General features: G+C 38.1%; 1 protein-coding gene and 1 pseudogene across 10 annotated transcripts in view; both read left to right on the top strand.

Moving 5' to 3' along the window:
- The window catches only part of AP1G1 (adaptor related protein complex 1 subunit gamma 1), a 98524-nt gene that overhangs the window by 30652 nt on the left and 51339 nt on the right, over window positions 1-16533 (top strand). The gene's annotated exons all lie outside the window — the stretch shown is intronic.
- On the top strand, window positions 14245-16331 carry LOC145514554 (GEL complex subunit OPTI-like; annotated as a pseudogene). The gene is made up of 2 exons (XR_014060225.1): window positions 14245-14457; window positions 14588-16331. The product of XR_014060225.1 is annotated as a GEL complex subunit OPTI-like (transcript).

Here is a 16533-nt window from a genome sequence, read left to right as displayed (position 1 = left end):
TCTGTGCAACCCCATAGACGGCAGCCCACCGGGCTCCGCTGTCCCTGGGATTCTCCACGCAAGAATACTGGAGTGGGTTGCCATTTCCTTCTCCAGTGCATGAAAGGGAAAAGTGAAAGTGAAGTCGCTCAGTCATGTCTCCCATTTCTAACTAATGTCAAACATAGGTTAAAAATGAATCTTTCATTTCCTATAGACCAGTGCTTCTCCTCCTCACCCACTTCTTGGCTATCTCAAATTAACAGAACTTGGATTCGTGAAGAATATGCTAGGAAAAATTTGTTGTCTTAGTATTAAGTCACTTTCTCATAGCTTTCTAAAGTCATCTGTATAAAAGTGCCCATAGATAACTGTGACTCTGTCCTTTTAGGATGAGTGTCACCTTTTTATTTTGAAAGTTTGCAGTTTTGCTTTATTTATCCATTCTTGTGGTTTTTGTTAATTTGGATCGTTAAAGCAAGAATTCTCAAATTATGCATGTTCATTATATGAAAGATATCAAAATATATGGAAGTTAAAGCACCTATATTCACATTAGGTACAGAGATCTCCCTTAAGATTTATCTTACCTTTTCAATTCAGTTCAGTTCAGTCGGTCAGTCGTGTCTCACTCTTTGTGACCCCATGGACTGCAGCACACCAGGCTTCCCTGTCCTTTACCAACTCCTGGAGCTTGCTCAAACTCATGTCCATCGAGTTGGTGATGCCATCCAACCATCTCACCCTCTGTTGTCCCCTTCTCCTCCTGCCTTCAGTCTTTCTCAGCATCAGGGTCTTTTCCAGGGAGTCAGTTCTTGGCATCAGGTGGCCAAAGTACTGGAGTTTCAGCTTCACTATCAGTCCTTCCAATGAATATTCAGGAATTCCTAATTTCCTTTAGGATGGACTGGTTGAATCTCCTTGCAGTCCAAGGAACTCTCAAGAGTCTTCTCTAACACCACAGTTCAAAAGCATCAGTTCTTTGGTTCTCAGCTTTCTTTATAGTGCAACTCTCACATCCATACATGACCACTGGAAAAACCATAGCTTTGACTAGATGGATCTTTGTTGGCAAAGTAATGTCTCTGCTTTTTAATATGCTATCTAGGTTGGTCATAGCCTTTCTTCCAAGGAGCAAGCATCTTTTAACTTCATGGCTGCAATCACCATCTGCAGTGATTTTGGAGCCCCAAAAAATAAAGTCTGTCATTGTTTCCCAATCTGTTTGCCATGAAGTGATGGGACCAGATGCCATGATCTTAGTTTTCTGAATGCTGAGTTTTAAGCCAACTTTTTTACTCTCCTCTTTCACTTTCATCAAGAGGCTCTTCAGTTCCTCTTCGCTTTCGGCCATAAAGGTGGTGTCATCTGCGTATCTGAGGTTATTGATGTTTCTCCTGGCAATCTTGATTCCAGCTTGTGCTTCATCCAGCCCAGCATTTCACATGAGAGTGCATCTTACCCTTTAGGGCATATGTTTAAAAAAATTAAGATTTTATTTGAAGCATTTTGTGACCGTTTTTGATAATTGAGGCCTCTATGGTATGTCTTTGCTAATATTAGGGTTAAGAGAGTGAAAAATTGCTTTTTATTTTATTTGTGTCAAATTGATCATGTTCATCTGTCATTGTTTATTTGGCCTTTATTACTTTTCATATGAATTAAGGTGACTGAATGATTCAGTAGGCATATTTACATTTATATATATCTAATTTTAAAATCTCAGGTTTGGTGAGTTTTGCTTATGGATAATTAAGCATAAAAGAAGATTCCTATAACACTGACAGTTGAGGGACAGTTGAGCTTAAGATCTTGTAGAGGGATACCAGGTGACTGCTTAGACAGGGTGTGGTGATATCCTAATGTGGTCACACATTTCACAGCCTTCCCCTTGAAGATCCAGAAATTCCATTTTAGTATTTCACCTAGGAATGATTCATCCTGATCAGACTCACTGATGTGTAAGTTAGGATAACAGTGTTGTAATTCATAAAGGGTTATGCTTTTCTATTGAATTACCTGTATCTACTTTGTGGGGTCCTCTGTTCCTTGTATGGAGGTGTTTGGGAGACAAGGTACTTCAGAAGGTGATTAATAATCAGAAAGTTGCATTGTGAGCCTGAAACCAGATCCTATAAAGTTGGATGGGCTTGAGTGTTTTATCATTCTAGGCCAAGGTGAAACTTGATGAAAGAACTGTCCCTGTCCGACAATGGTGTTTTGCCTCTCCAGAGACCAAACTACTTATCCCCAGATTTAATCTCTTCTATCAAACAGTGATGTACTAACACTGGCCACCCCTTTTTCTTCATTCTGTAGAATATTTCCTTTTTATGAGCACATTTCTTCATACAGGAGAAATAGATGTGTGCTGCTTCCACCTCCCTGCCCACTTTACCCCAAAGAAAGAAAACCACAAAAACACAGACAGTGAGAGAACTCAGCTAAGTCAGATTAATGACAGGTAGTGTCTGTAATGGAGAAGGCAATGGCAACCCACTCCAGCACTCTTGCCTGGAAAATCCCACGGACGGAGGAGCCTGGTAGGCTACAGTCCATGGGGTCCCGAAGAGTCGGACATGACTGAGTGACTTCACTTTCACGCATTGGAGAAGGAAATGGCAAGCCACTCCAGTGTTCTTGCCTGGAGAATCCCAGGGACGGAGGAGCCTGGTGGGTGCTGTCTCTGGGGTTACGCAGAGTCAGACACGACTGAAGTGACTTAGCAGCAGCAGCAGCAGCAGTGTCTGTAAGATACATTGTAAAGTAAAAATCTGATTGAAGCATAATACTGTTGATTAGTTTGGTTTAAGTTTCTTACTATTAAGTTTTCTTACTATTTTGGTCATGGTATTTTTGCAAGTTTTAAATATACTAAAGCAATTCAGATATACATATGAGATAAAAATCTGAAATAGGGGTTTTGTGTGGAGTGTAATTTGACAGTATAGGTCATATGAAGAGTGTGAGAGAGAAAGCGTGGTACCTTCTTTTGGAGGGTTTTGTCCAATGTTAATTTGGGTCCCTTGAGCACTATCAGCCATACTTACAAGTCTGTGATTGGTGGTAAAGTTAACAGAAATCTTAATTTCTTTTCTTACAGTTTATCAAGAAAGATTTCTAGTATAGTATGTGGCTAGGAAAGGAATAATTTTCATATTGAAAAATCACTTTTAATTTAGGATTTATTTTTAGATTTAGAGCTCGAATACCTTTAAGTTTAGAGGAAGCAAGAGCAGATAGCAGTGGGAGTCCCACCCTTTATATATTTGACTGTTGTCTGTCAGCTCAGAGCTCACAGCCAGGGAGTGTGAGTTCAGAAATGGGAAGAAAGTTAACTAAGTATGATAGAATAGAGGACTGGGTTAAGTCCTGATGCCTTTTCTATAGCTGTTAGTATCCAGTGCCCTTTATTTTGTATGCTCTGGAAAGAACAAGTACCTTTTCTTTAAATAAGGGTTTTCTACTCTTTAGAATTCAGTAAATGCAGTATTTATTCAGTTCCTACTCTTTAAGGCAAGGGAATATAAGGAATAATAAAATAATCAAGAATCAGGCTTTAGGGAGCTTATATTTGAGTGGGAAAAATAGGTATTTCAGAGAAAAAAGGTGATCATGGCTTGGAGATGGTATTGATGGTTTTCTCCCACAAAGGGTTTTGTGGAAATTTTGGAAAGTAACTGTGTTCTCCATTTCAGGGATAGGATTTAGGTGAATTGGAATATTTGCAGTCTTTTTTTTTTCCTGGTCTCTTCTACTATTTAAAATTTTTCTTTTCCATATGCAGCATTTATAGTTTTGATTACTTTGACATGTAAAATAATACTAATTTAGTTTTAAGCTTCAAAACCCAATTTTGTTTAACCATTTTGGATAGAAATTTTTCCAAAATGAATTTCATGCTTCCTTTTTTTCTGTTTTCATCCTTATTTATCAAATAGCCATTAATTAAATAGAATACATTTATCCACAGCTCCTTTTCCTTAACAAATCAGACTTAATTTTTTTGTGTTTGCTTTTCATCCTTGTCCTAATAAGTGTTTTACTTTTTATTTTTAGTTTTTAAAAAGATGACAAAGAGGGACATTTTATTTTGAAAACATGTACAAACATGTACATACAAACCATATGGATGTTTAGGCATTGACTGAAACCATTGAAGTACTAAATGTGTTAGATGTAAAAGGAGAAATTGACAAAAACATAATCATGGTAATAGACTTAAATATATCTTTCTCAGTCTTTGATGGATCAGGTAGTTAAACAAATGAGAGTAGACAGTATTTGAACTATATAATTTTTAGAAATTGGTTATTCCATGGATACTGTTTTATTTTCATGTAACTGTTACCTTTAGATTTTAGAGCAGCTTTATTGAGATATACACAAAATTATACATATTTAATATATAATTTGGGCTTCCTTTGTGGCTCAGTGGTAAAAAAATCCGCTTGCCAGTGCAGGAGAGTTGGGTTTGATTCCTGGATTGGGAAGATCCCCTGGAGAAGGAAGTGGCAACCCACTCCAGTATTGCCTGGGAAATCCCATGGACAGAGAAGCCTAGCAGGTAACAGTCCATGGGGTTGTGAAGAGTTGGACACAATCTAGCGAGTAAACAACAATGTATATAATTTGATGAGTTAGGATATAATTTTATATTCAATTTTTTTCTATCTTTTGCTTTAAATGTTAAATGTTGATATTTATGAGCCATTCCTTGATGAGCCATGGTCTTATTTTAAAAAACTGAATATGGTACTATTTTTAACTTGTTAATATTCTTAGGACTTTAGGGAGAGTTGAAGACTTTTTACTAGCACCCTAAGTATCCTCAGACTGCAATGCTCTGTGTGTGTCTAAGTGTGTATAAGATAAATGCTTTAGTTTTGGGTTTTTTTAAAAAAAGTTGTAAATCAAGGTAATTATTGTGGAAGTCAAAGGTAGAGATTTATCAGTGATTTGGTCTTTTCCTTTTTGACTAATCATCTACAACTTTTAATAAGATAGAAATCAGTAAGGGGCACAAGCTAATTTTTAGATTGTGGAATTTTTAGAATATTTATGTGTATTTTTTAGAATACAGCAAGAGCTGTCCTCTTGACAAATTTTCAGCTGCACAATATAATATTGTATAGGCACAGTATTGTTACGGCAGATCTCCAGAATGTATAGATCTTGCTATTACGCTTTGAATGCTTGCTTCTGATATGTTTCGTTTGTTTGCTTTGCTGTGCTTTGTTTGTTTGTGTGCCCCCTGCCGTCAGGTGACGCTGGAACTTCCATCAGTGTCCTTTCCCGAAGCAGCTTCTCTCTCCCGGCTTCCACTCTCTGCAGTTTTTCCTCCGGTTTTCTAATTTGTTCTATTCTGGAAAAAGCTGAATAAGAACTTGCAAATAGAGTAAAGTAGATGTTCTACGTCGATGCGTGTTGATGTGAATCTCTCTGTTGGCTGCATGAGATTATAAAAACGTGTTTTGGATTCTCAGCTATGTTCTGTATAGCTGAGTCATTACTATACATTATATCCTTACCAAGTTTTTATTTTAAAGGATAGAGTTATTGTTTTTTATGATAGATGTTTAAGCTGTTATATGTTTTTGGTTAATGAGTATTTTGAAAAGCAAGTAAACACTTTCAAAAAATAAAGAAATCTTCTACATTGTAATTAAAGTAGGTAATGTGGTCTACAGCATTCATTACATATGTCTAATACATGGATGTATTTGAATCTAATTTTTAGAAATATTTCAGATATAAAGCACATGGAGAATAATAATAAACATTCATTTACCTACTGCCTAGTCCGAGAAGTAAAATACCACCAATGTATCTGAAGCTTCCTGTGTAATAACTACCCCAGTCAGATTCCCCTCTTTCCCAGATGATTGTCTTTCACATACACATTCTTATTCTCTTACTGCATTTTCACAGTTGAGGTATGTTTTAGGTGTACAGCAAAGTGATTCAGCTATATATATACTCTTTTTCTTTTTTTAATATTTATTTATTTGGCTGCCCCAGGTTTTGGTTGCGGGATATAGGATCTAGTTCCCTGACCAGGGATTGAACCCAGGCCCCTGCAATGGGAGCACAGAGTCTTAGCCACTGGCCCCCCCGGGGAAGTTCCCAGTTACATATATACTTACTGCATTTTTGTAGTAGATCTAAAGAACACATACTTTCATGTCTTTTAAACTTTTATAAATATTAATGCTGTGTGTCTTTCTGCAACTTGTTTTTGCTCAAGATTATTTTGTGCAAGGATGATTTGTTCATGTAGCCAACATTCGTTTAGTGATTACTATGTGCCAGGCACTTTGCTAAGACTTTTATGTGTATTCTGGTTTATTTCTTGTAACAATCCATTGAGGTAGGTACTCGCCCCATTTTACAGATGAGGAAACTGAATTCTGAGAGGTTAAGACATTTACACAAGGATACAGCTAATAAGTTGTGGAGCTGGGATATAAACCTAGGTAATTTTACATTATTTAAACAGTGATAGGGTCATTGAATATGGGTACATCATCTCTTATCAGTTCTGAAATTGCCAAAAGACGTTCTTCATAATTCTTTCGGTGTTAAAGTCTGATCTGACCAGTTGTGAGGCAGTTTGTAGTATTTATTTCTCTCCTTGGTGTGAATATTCTTATGTGTTACTGCAGAAATATTGTTTGATAATAGAACAGATGCTCCAGACATAATGGGCAAATTATGACGTATTGTGTAGGTACTATATTACCTTTCTAAAGTCCAGAAAATTTTCAGTTTTCCCCTAAAGGTTTTGAATGAGTACTGGTACTGTGTACCGGTACTGTGCTACATAGGGGCTTCCCAGGTGGCTTAGTGGTGAGAAATCTACCTGTCAGTGCAGGAGATACAGGAGATGAAGGTTCGATCCCTGGGTCAGGAAGATCCCCTGGAGCAGGAAATGTAACTCACTCCAGTATTCTTGCCTAGAAAATTCCATGGACAAAGGAACTTGGCAGACTACAGTCCATGGGGTTGCAAATGAGTCGGACTGAGTCGGACACGGCTGAGTGAATAAACGACTGTGCTAAAAACCTCTTTCTATATATGTATGGGATTTTGAATTTGTTTGATCCAGAAATCGCTCACAAAAGAAAAAAATGTCTAAATATATTGAGTTAGTTTGGCCATGACAGTATTTCGCTTATCATAAATACAGTGTTCTGTCATTGATTAGCAATTTTTGCCTTTTATTATGTGGCTGGAATTTAAAAATCTGTTTTCTTCAGTAGACTTTGAGATCTTAAGGATAGAGGCTATGTCCTTGCCAGTCCCCAGCACCTATTACAATGCCTGGCATAGCAAAGGCTCAGCAAATATTTGTTGAATGAGTGATTGGCACTTACTGGTATGACATGTTTCCCTGTTACTTAGGTCATCTCTGGGGTAGTGTGAATTCACACAAAGTGAATTGAACAAGGAGGAAAAAGAAGAGGTACATGAAGCTTACTTCTGATTCTGGATTTTTTACATTTTCCCTTTCCATTTTGAAATGGATTTAAATGATGCTTATGTTGATGTGTTGATATCATTTATGATATTGTATTCTCTGTTTCATAAATGGGCCTTCAGCTATTCAGCTTTTGTTGTTGTTGTTGTTCATTTTCTGTTTAAAGACCTTGATCTTGCTGCTTTCTCAGTTCAGAATTCTCAAACTTAATGTTAAGTATAGTATATAATATTTTGCTCTTTATTAAAGTTTGGTTTAACTTATTTTTTCCTTGTATAGAATTGCCTGACTATACAAGCAGTCAAATGAAGAGGCTCCCTTTGATTTGTAAAGAATGATGCTTTTAAAATTGACAGACTGAAAATAGAATGACACGTAGTGTGATCATTAAATATTTGTTCTCATAGATTTTTAAAGCTGATTCAATACCCTTATTTTTTATTTTAATTTTTCAGGTTTCAATATTCAATATTTATTCAATACTCTTTATTTTATTATTGCTGGAAGAGAGGCTTAGAGAAGTCAAGTGGCTTGCTCTAGGTAGTTGGGCCAACAAAGGTGGTTAAGTACTAGGATCTTCCTTTTACTGTTTTGGCACTAACATTTCTTTTAAATATGTTTTTTTCTTTATAGAAACTGTGAGGAATATTCAACATGTTAAAAGTTTTTGTTTGAATGATTTAAAAAGTTTGTTATTCAAAATATAAAACCATAGTCTCAAAGGTTTATTAATGTAAGAAGACTTGGGGAGCAGGCGAGAGGAGAGGCTAGCTTACTGGGCCGGATTCTCTTCCCCAGTAATTTTTCCTTCACTTGTAATTCTTTGACTTTAATTACTGTTGCTTCCAGTGCATAGTTCCTGTGGTGTGACTCCCTCCTTTTGGTGCTTTGGGCAAAACATAGACAAGACATTTTGTTTTTCTCTTTTGTAGGGTTTGAAATGGCTAGAATTTTTAGAATAGACCTTCTTACATATCTAAGGTAGAAATAAAGAGAAATACAAATTCTCAAGGATTTGTCCTTGTCCTTCTCCACATATTTAAAGCATTACCCTCTCTTTTAGTCTCAGTTCACTTGTTTAGAAGTCCAAAATGGATATAGCTTGACAGGCACCTTTTCTGAACTGCCTGTGTTTGAAAAGCACTCCCTTTCAACCTGCACTCAGGATCTCCTTTCTAGACAGCTTGACACCTTTATGGAGGTTAGCTCAGTAGAGCCCCTATTAGTTCACTGTCCCTCATAAGCCCCATTTTTCTATGATAAATTCCTAGATGTAGGATTGCTGGGTCATATGGTAAGTGTATGTTGTAAGTTTATACGAAACTGTCAAACTGTTTTCTAGAGTGACAGTTCCATTTTGCTTGCCTTCCAACAGTGTGTGAGAGTTCCAATTGCTTTGCATCCTCTCCAGCACTTGGTGTTTTAGCCATTCCAATAGGTGTATTTTGTTGCTGTTCTAGTCCTTAAGTCATGTCCAACTCTTGTGACCCCATGGACTGTAGCCTGCCAGGCTCCTCTGTCTGTGGGATTTCCTAGGCAAGAAAATTATTTTATTGTGGTTTTAATTTGTATTTTTCTAGTGCTTAATGTAGTTGAGTATCTTTTAAATATGCTTATTTATTATTCTTATAGCTTTTTGGTAAAGTATCTATTTTAGTTTTTTGCCTGTTTTAAAAAATTGGGTTAGTTTAACTGTTGTGTTTTGATAATTGGGTCTGTGTTGTAGATAAATACATGTCCCTTGTTGATATGTGATTTGCAAATATCCCAGTCTGTAACTTGTCTTTTCATTTTCTTAACAGTGTTTTTCATAGCATAAAAGTTTGTACTTTTTATAAAGTCCAGTTTTATCTTTTTTTTTTTCTTTAATGGATTGTGTCTTTGGTATAATGTGTAAGAACTCTGCCTAAGCCTAGGTCATGAAGGTTTACTCCTATGTCTTCTGAAAGTTTTATAGTTGTATGTTTTATATTTAGATCTAGGATCCATTTTGAGTTAATAAGGTGTGCGAGTTAGGTCAAGGTTCAGTATTTTTTTTCTCTTTTTGCATGTGGATGTTCAGTTGTGATGTGCATTGAGTTGTTCATCTAACACCTAATTATCCTTTTAATGTTTGTTCTAATAGTCCCTTTCATTCCTAATATTGGTAATTTGTATTGTTTCTCTTTTATTGTCTGGCCAGAAGTTTATCAGTTTCATTGATCTTTTCTAACAACAAGCTTTTGGTTTCATTGACTTGACTTCATTGACTATTTTTTTGTTTTTAATTTCATTGATTTGTTTATTGTTTACTTTTTTCTAGTTCTTTTGGGTTATTTTTGCTTACTTTTTAGTTCTCTGACACGCAAATTCGTGAAGTGTTCCATATTTTTGGGCGCTTCCCTAATAGCTCAGTTGGTAAAGAATCCGCCTGCAGTGCAGGAGACCCCGGTTCAATTGCTGGGTTGGGAAGATCCCCTGGAGAAGGGAATGGGTACCCACTCCAGTATTCTGGCCTGAAGAATTCCATGGACTGTATAGTCCTTGGGGTTGCAAAGAGTCAGACACGACGGAGCGACTTTAACTTCACTTTCCTGACCAGAGTTGACCAGGGATTGAACCCATGCCCTCAGCAGGGAAAAAGTAAGGAGTCCTAACCACTGGACTGCCAGGGAATTCCCTCTAGTTTTTTTTAAAGTAGAACCTTAGTTGTTGGATTGTTGACATGTAAGTCCTTAATGCTATACATTTCCCATTAACCACTGCTTTTGTGTATATCTCAGATTTTGATGTGTGCTTATGTTTTTGTTGAGTTCAGTATATTTACTAATTTCCCTTGATACTTCCTCTTTCACCCATGGATTATTTGGGAATGTATTGTTTAATTTTGGGATAGATGGAGAGTTTTCCAGTTAGCTTTCTGTTATTGATTTCTAGTTTAATTCCATTATGGTCAGAGGCCTTTTTTTTTTTTTTTTAACTTCCATTCATTTAACTTTATTAACTTTTTGGGGGGTGGGGGGGCTGTGTGGCGTGTTGGATCTCAGTTCCCCAACCAGGGATTGAACCCCAGCCAGTGAAAGCACCGAGTATTAACCATTGGACCACCATGGAATTCCCTAACTTTTTGTCCCAATGGTCCAGGACATGATCTGTATTGGTGAATGTTCTTTAATTAAGAAGAATGTATATTCTGTTGTTGGTTGGGGTGTTCTGTAGATATTCGTTAGTTCCAGTTAGTTGACAATGGCATTCAAGTCTTTTATTCTACCCTTGGAGAACATGGTGAAGTCTCTTAACTATAATTGAGAAATTGTTTATTTTTCCTTTCATATCTGTCAGTTTTTGTCTCATATATTTTTTAACACTATTGTTGAGTACGTTTGCAATTGGAATTGTTGTATTTCCTTGGTGAATTCACATCAAGCAGTGAGAGGATAGGGAGAGATTATTGCATGCTGGTAGGGTCTCATCTCCTCTCGTCGAGAGGAGTTTCCCTTTTCCAGTTTTTAGGTGCCTGCCTGGAGGGTACTGCCATTGCTTTTTTGCAGCAGCCAGCACCATTGCAGTATTACCCCGGGGCAGGGGAGAGGGAAGGAGAACACAAAACAGAATTTCCTCCATTGTCCTTTATCTTTCTTTTCCTGCTCCTTGGACCTGAAGGAGAGGGTTTTTCTTAGAACTTCTCTGTACCCACTGAGCACTTCCAGATTTGGGGCTGCCCTTGGGTACAAGCTGGACAACACTGGAGGAAAATGACAGCTTCTTGCCAGTTTGATGTAGCTTCAAATCCTGCTTGCTTTTTCTACTCTGCTCACTGTCATTTGCTTTGCAGAGTCTTCAGGTAGCTGTGGTGTGTGTTTTTTCTAGGATTTATAGTTGCATTCAGAAGGAGAGAGAAGCAGGACTCCATGGAGTGTTGCTTACTCCCATTTTCGCTGGAACCAGAACTTTTTGTTTAGTTTTGTTTTTAGAATATATTCTGAAATATACTGAATCCTTTACTTTTTCATTCACGCCTGTGTAAACCAAAAAAAAAGTTTCGGTAAACAAGTGTCGCCTGCCATCAATCTATCAGCCACTGCTGCTACTGTAGCTATCTGGTGGTGTACCCTAAAGGGAATTCAGATTGGAGAAGAGAGCATACTGGCAGATAAGATGCGGATCCAAGGAATGACTTCAATAAACCCAGACTCTGGCATTTTCGCGTACGCAGAAAAGCACTTAAATCATTAACTTGAGATGTCTGGTTTTTGTGATTAGCAGTCATCTTGTGATGTTTGTTTGATCGCATGTTTTTGGTTTTTTTGCCCATCCTGCCGGTCAAAACTCATATGTCCTGGCTCCTCCCTTATCTCTTTGGAAGATTTTGTCTGAGCTATCTGTATCCCTGGCCTATAGTGAAAATGAATTCGCTCAGTCATGTCCAACTCTTTGCAACCCTGTGGGCTGTAACCTGCCAGGCTCCTCCATCCCTGGGATTTTCAAGGCAAGAATACTGGAGTGGGTTGCCATTTCCTTCTCCAGGGGGTCTTCCCAACCCAGGGATTGAACTTGGGTCTCCTGCACTGCAGGCAGACTCTTCACCATCTGAGCCACCAGGGAAGCCCTGAGCTACAGTCTTCAGTAATTCCCCGAATAAAAGATAATTCTCAACTTTTTAGGTTGTGCATTTTTTCAGTTGACACCTATTAAGATATTTTCTTGTGATACAGAAAGAAATCAATTGGTAGTAAGTTGTCACAGCCCAAGGGAAAAAAAAATCTGTGTTTCTCTAAGCTAGGGGCAGCCTGGTATTGGAGGAAGAGTGCTGAATGGGGGAATCATGAGACATGACTAAGGCTAGTGACTAATTCTGTGACCTTGTACGCGGTAGTTAACATCCTGGATCCTCCATTTCCTCCATACAAAGCTAGGGGCATTGAGACTTCCTGGTGGTCCAGTGGCTAAGACTGCACACTTCTAATGCAAGGGACATGGGTTCCATCCCTGGCTGGGGAACTGAGATCCCATATGCCTCACGGTGCAGCAAAAAAAAAAAAAAATACTAAAAAAAGAAAAAAGCTAGAGGCATAAACTATATTTCTGTGACTCTGAGTCTGATAGCTGAGAAGTTGCTCAAGGTAACTTGATTTTCTCTCAGCTGTCTTAAACTTCTGTGCTTTTCCCCATATTTTGGGACTAGATTTAGGCTTTTTCTGATAGTCTTTGTTTGCTTTGTAGGGGTCTTCTAGAGAGAAGTTACTTACTAGCAGAGTATTACTATTGATACTGATTTTTTTTTAAGTAATTTTATTTATTTCTTTATTTGGCTTTGCTGGGTCTTCGTTGCTGCATGGGCTTTTCTCTAGTTGCAGAGAATGGGGGCTACTCTCTGGTTGTGGTGTACAGCCTTCTCTTGCAGAGGCTTCTCTTTTTGTTGTGCACAGGCTCTAGGGTGCAAGGGCTTCAGTAGTTGCGGTTCCTGGGCCCGAGAACACAGGCTCTATGGTTGTGGCACATGGGCTTAGTTGCTCCGTATCATGTGGGACCTTCCCGTATCATGTGGGACCTTCCCGGATCAGGGATCAAACCTATCTCCTGCATTGGCAGGCAGATTCTTTACCACTGAGCCACCAAGGGAAGCCCTTGATTGATTTTAGATGTCTCTTGTTCCCCACACACCAAGTTAGGGTTAACAGTAAATAAGATTCTTTGAAAATGCAGTTACTGGGCTTTAGACGGTCAACACCTGGTTTTACATTTGGTTCTTGGTCTCTCAGAGCTGTAATACCTTTATGCTTTTCTTCACTGTGTTGAAAGTATTGTTGAAAGTATATGTAGTACATTGGTTTTGCTTACCTTTAAATTTTGTTTTGTCCTAAAGTCATTGATACTTAACGATTATTGTGAAAGAAGTAGTTCTTTAAATGGACCGCTATTAATATTTTTGATTATGAAAATTTTAAGGATTTAGATGCCTTGTTGAAGCTTTTTGATTTTTAAAAAGCTTTTGGTTATGAACAATTTCTAATACACAAGAAAATAGAGAATAATATAATGTATTGTCATGTATTCATCATATACCTTCATCAATAATCAACATTTGCCTATTTTGTTTCATTTTTACCCCCTCCTGTTCTCTTTCCTCAATGTTTTCCCCCTGAGAGTATTTTATTTTTATTTAGTTCTACTTGTTTATTGCTATCAACCCATCTCCTTCCACCTTCCTCTTGTGTGCGTGTTCAGTCCTGTAACTCCATGGACTGCAGCCTGCCAGGCTCTTCTGCCCATGGACTTTTGTAGGCAAAATACTGGAGTGGGTTGCCATTTCCTTCTCCACCCTGGGAGTATTTTAAAACAAATCTTAGCAATCATATTTCACATAGATACAATATTTATCTTTAAAGTACTGGGAAGAACTTTGTGCGTTTTAATACCAAGTTCAAGTGGCTAGCTCTGTCACTTGCCAGCTTTGTGACCTTAAGCAGGTTGAATAGTTGCTCTGAGACCTAGTTTCCTCAAAGGCAAAGTGAGGATAGTGATTTTCCATCCTTACTTTAAAATGATGTAAGGGACAGATGAAATAATGAAGATAATAAACATAAAAGTGCTTTGTAAACTGCAGACATTAAGCCCTCAAATAATTCCATTAAAAAGTGACAAAATGGGTTTGGCCAAGTGCAGGCAGCTGAAGGGGCGCCGCTGAACCGATCCGCTGAGCCTGTCGCTTCCACCGCCAACCTGTGCTCTGTGACCCGCGACTCCAGACCCCTTTTAGATCGGCCCAGGCGCCCCAGGCCCAGTCGGGGCGGTGTGTCGGGAGGATGAGCGGCGGGCAGCAGAAGGAGGAGCCATCTCAGCCGCAGCTGGCCAATGGGGCCCTCAAAGTCTCTGGAGCAAGGTGCTATGGAGCGACACGGCCTGGGAAGACAAGGATGAATATTTAGATGTGATCTGCTGGTTCTGACAGATCATTGCTGTGGTCCTAGGTGTCATTTGCGGGGTGTTACCATTGCGAGGTTTCTTGGGAATAGCTGGGTTCTGCCTGATCAGTGCGGATCTCCTGTACCTCTACTTCAGTAACTACCTGCAGATAGACGAGGAAGAATATGGTGACACATGGGAGCTCACGAAAGAAGGGTTTATGACATCGTTTACCTTGTTCATGGTCACCTGGATCATCTTCTACACTGCCATCCACTGTGACTTATGGTTCACGGCCCCACCTGCTCCCTACCTGGTCCAGAGGACCCTCTTGGTCCCAGCACAGAAGCGTGATTGGTGGGGGCTCCCCAGCCACATGGAACCAGGAAGACCCATGTTTCCTGGACTGATAATCAGTGTGTTGGGTGTCAGTATCTTCTGCAAGGTTTGAGACCTGAAACTTTTTGGAGAACCACCCACCTTTTGGAGAAGCACTTTTGAACTGTCCATTGCCAACCATTTCTTCTTGGAGACCGTCACAAGATACCTGTTTGCCGATGGGAGCTGTCCTTTAATTTGCTGCACCTCTGGATCTGGATAAAACATTAAATCGTCTTCCTTCTCCATCAGGTGTACAGTTTTTAAACTACCAATCATGGGCATTTCAAGTCTTGCAGTATGGTAGTATGTGCATGGTCCATAGCACAGTACAGGCAGCATCTGATAACAGTTCTCATTGTAGAATGTTTTCAGATACTTGAATAAATCAGATCTTTAATTGAGAAAAAGGAAAGTGACAAAATGGTATTATACAGGTAGCTTTGCATAGTTTAGGACACACAGTCTTAAGAGGACCAGTATGCCAGAGCTTGTCAATACCTAGGGAACTTTTCTGAATTCCTAACGTACCATCCCTACCTTGAGGATTGATACCGTAGTAAACTGATTGAAGTGGAATATCCTACTGGTTTATTAGATTAGAGCAACATAGAAGATTATTGGCTTAGGATTCCACAGCTAATATGTACTGAAGGTGATTGTAATGATTGTCTAATTCTGTAATTTTTATTAACATGGAGGTATAATGTATAAAATAAAATGCACCTATTTTAAGTATACAGTTTGGTGAATTTCAGAAGTGTATATATCCATTTCTATCACCCCAAAAGATTTCCTTGCTGCCCAGTCCAGTCCCTGTCCCCTCAGGTAATCATTGATCTCTTTTCCATCATTGTAGATGAGACATCTTTCTTAAGAGTTTCATATAGGTGAAATCATACAATATGTACTCTCTTGTTCTTCTTTTGCTCAGCAGAATGTGTTTGAGACCCTTGTGGGTTGTGTATTTGTTCTGTTTTATTCTGACAAGTATACTTTTATATGGGTGTGCCAATTATGCTTCACCTGTTTATGAACATTTGAGTTGTTCCCAGTTTGGGGCAGTTATAAATGAAACTTCTTTGAACATTTTTGTTCATGTCTTGGTGAGAACACATATTTTCATTTCTGTTGGGTAAATACTGAGTGGATTTGCTGAATCATATGCTAAGTGTATATTTAACTTTACATAAAATTGCCAAACTGTTTTCTAAAGTATTTGAGCTATTTTACATTCCCATGAGCAATGTGTGAAAGTTCATTTTTCTATATTATTGCCTAAAATTTTAGGCATTCTAATGGTGTAGAGTGACATCTCCTTAATAGTTTTAATTTGCATTTCGCTGTTGACTGATGACATTAGCATCTTTTCATGTGCTTGTTGGCCATTCATATATTTTATTTTGAGAAGTGTCTAATCAAATCTTTTCCCCATTTTAAACTAAGAGTATTTTATTTTTGAGTTATAAGACTATTCCAAATACAAGTCCTTTGTAAGATAGGACTCTTTTCTTTGTTTGGCCTTATTTTTTATAATGACATCTTTTGAAGGGTAAAAGTTCAAAATTTTTATGAAATCCAGATTATTAATTTCTTTTGTGCTTTGTTCTTATATATGAAATCATTGTTTAACCCATGTTTCCAAAGATTTCTTTCTGGGTCCCATTTTGAGTTAATTTTTGTATATTGTGTAAGGTTAGGGTGCAGGGTTAATTTTTATTTTTTCTCATGACGCTAGTAGTCTTCTGGACAAAAAAATGATGCCTGCCATTTCAGTAGACAAAGAATACTGTGACTGTGAAGACATCAGC

This window comes from Giraffa tippelskirchi, chromosome 7 (assembly GCF_054371585.1).
Source record: "Giraffa tippelskirchi isolate mGirTip1 chromosome 7, T2T-mGirTip1v1.2.pri, whole genome shotgun sequence".
Taxonomy (NCBI): Eukaryota; Metazoa; Chordata; class Mammalia; order Artiodactyla; family Giraffidae; genus Giraffa; species Giraffa tippelskirchi.
This window is presented reverse-complemented; position numbering and strand designations above follow the sequence as displayed.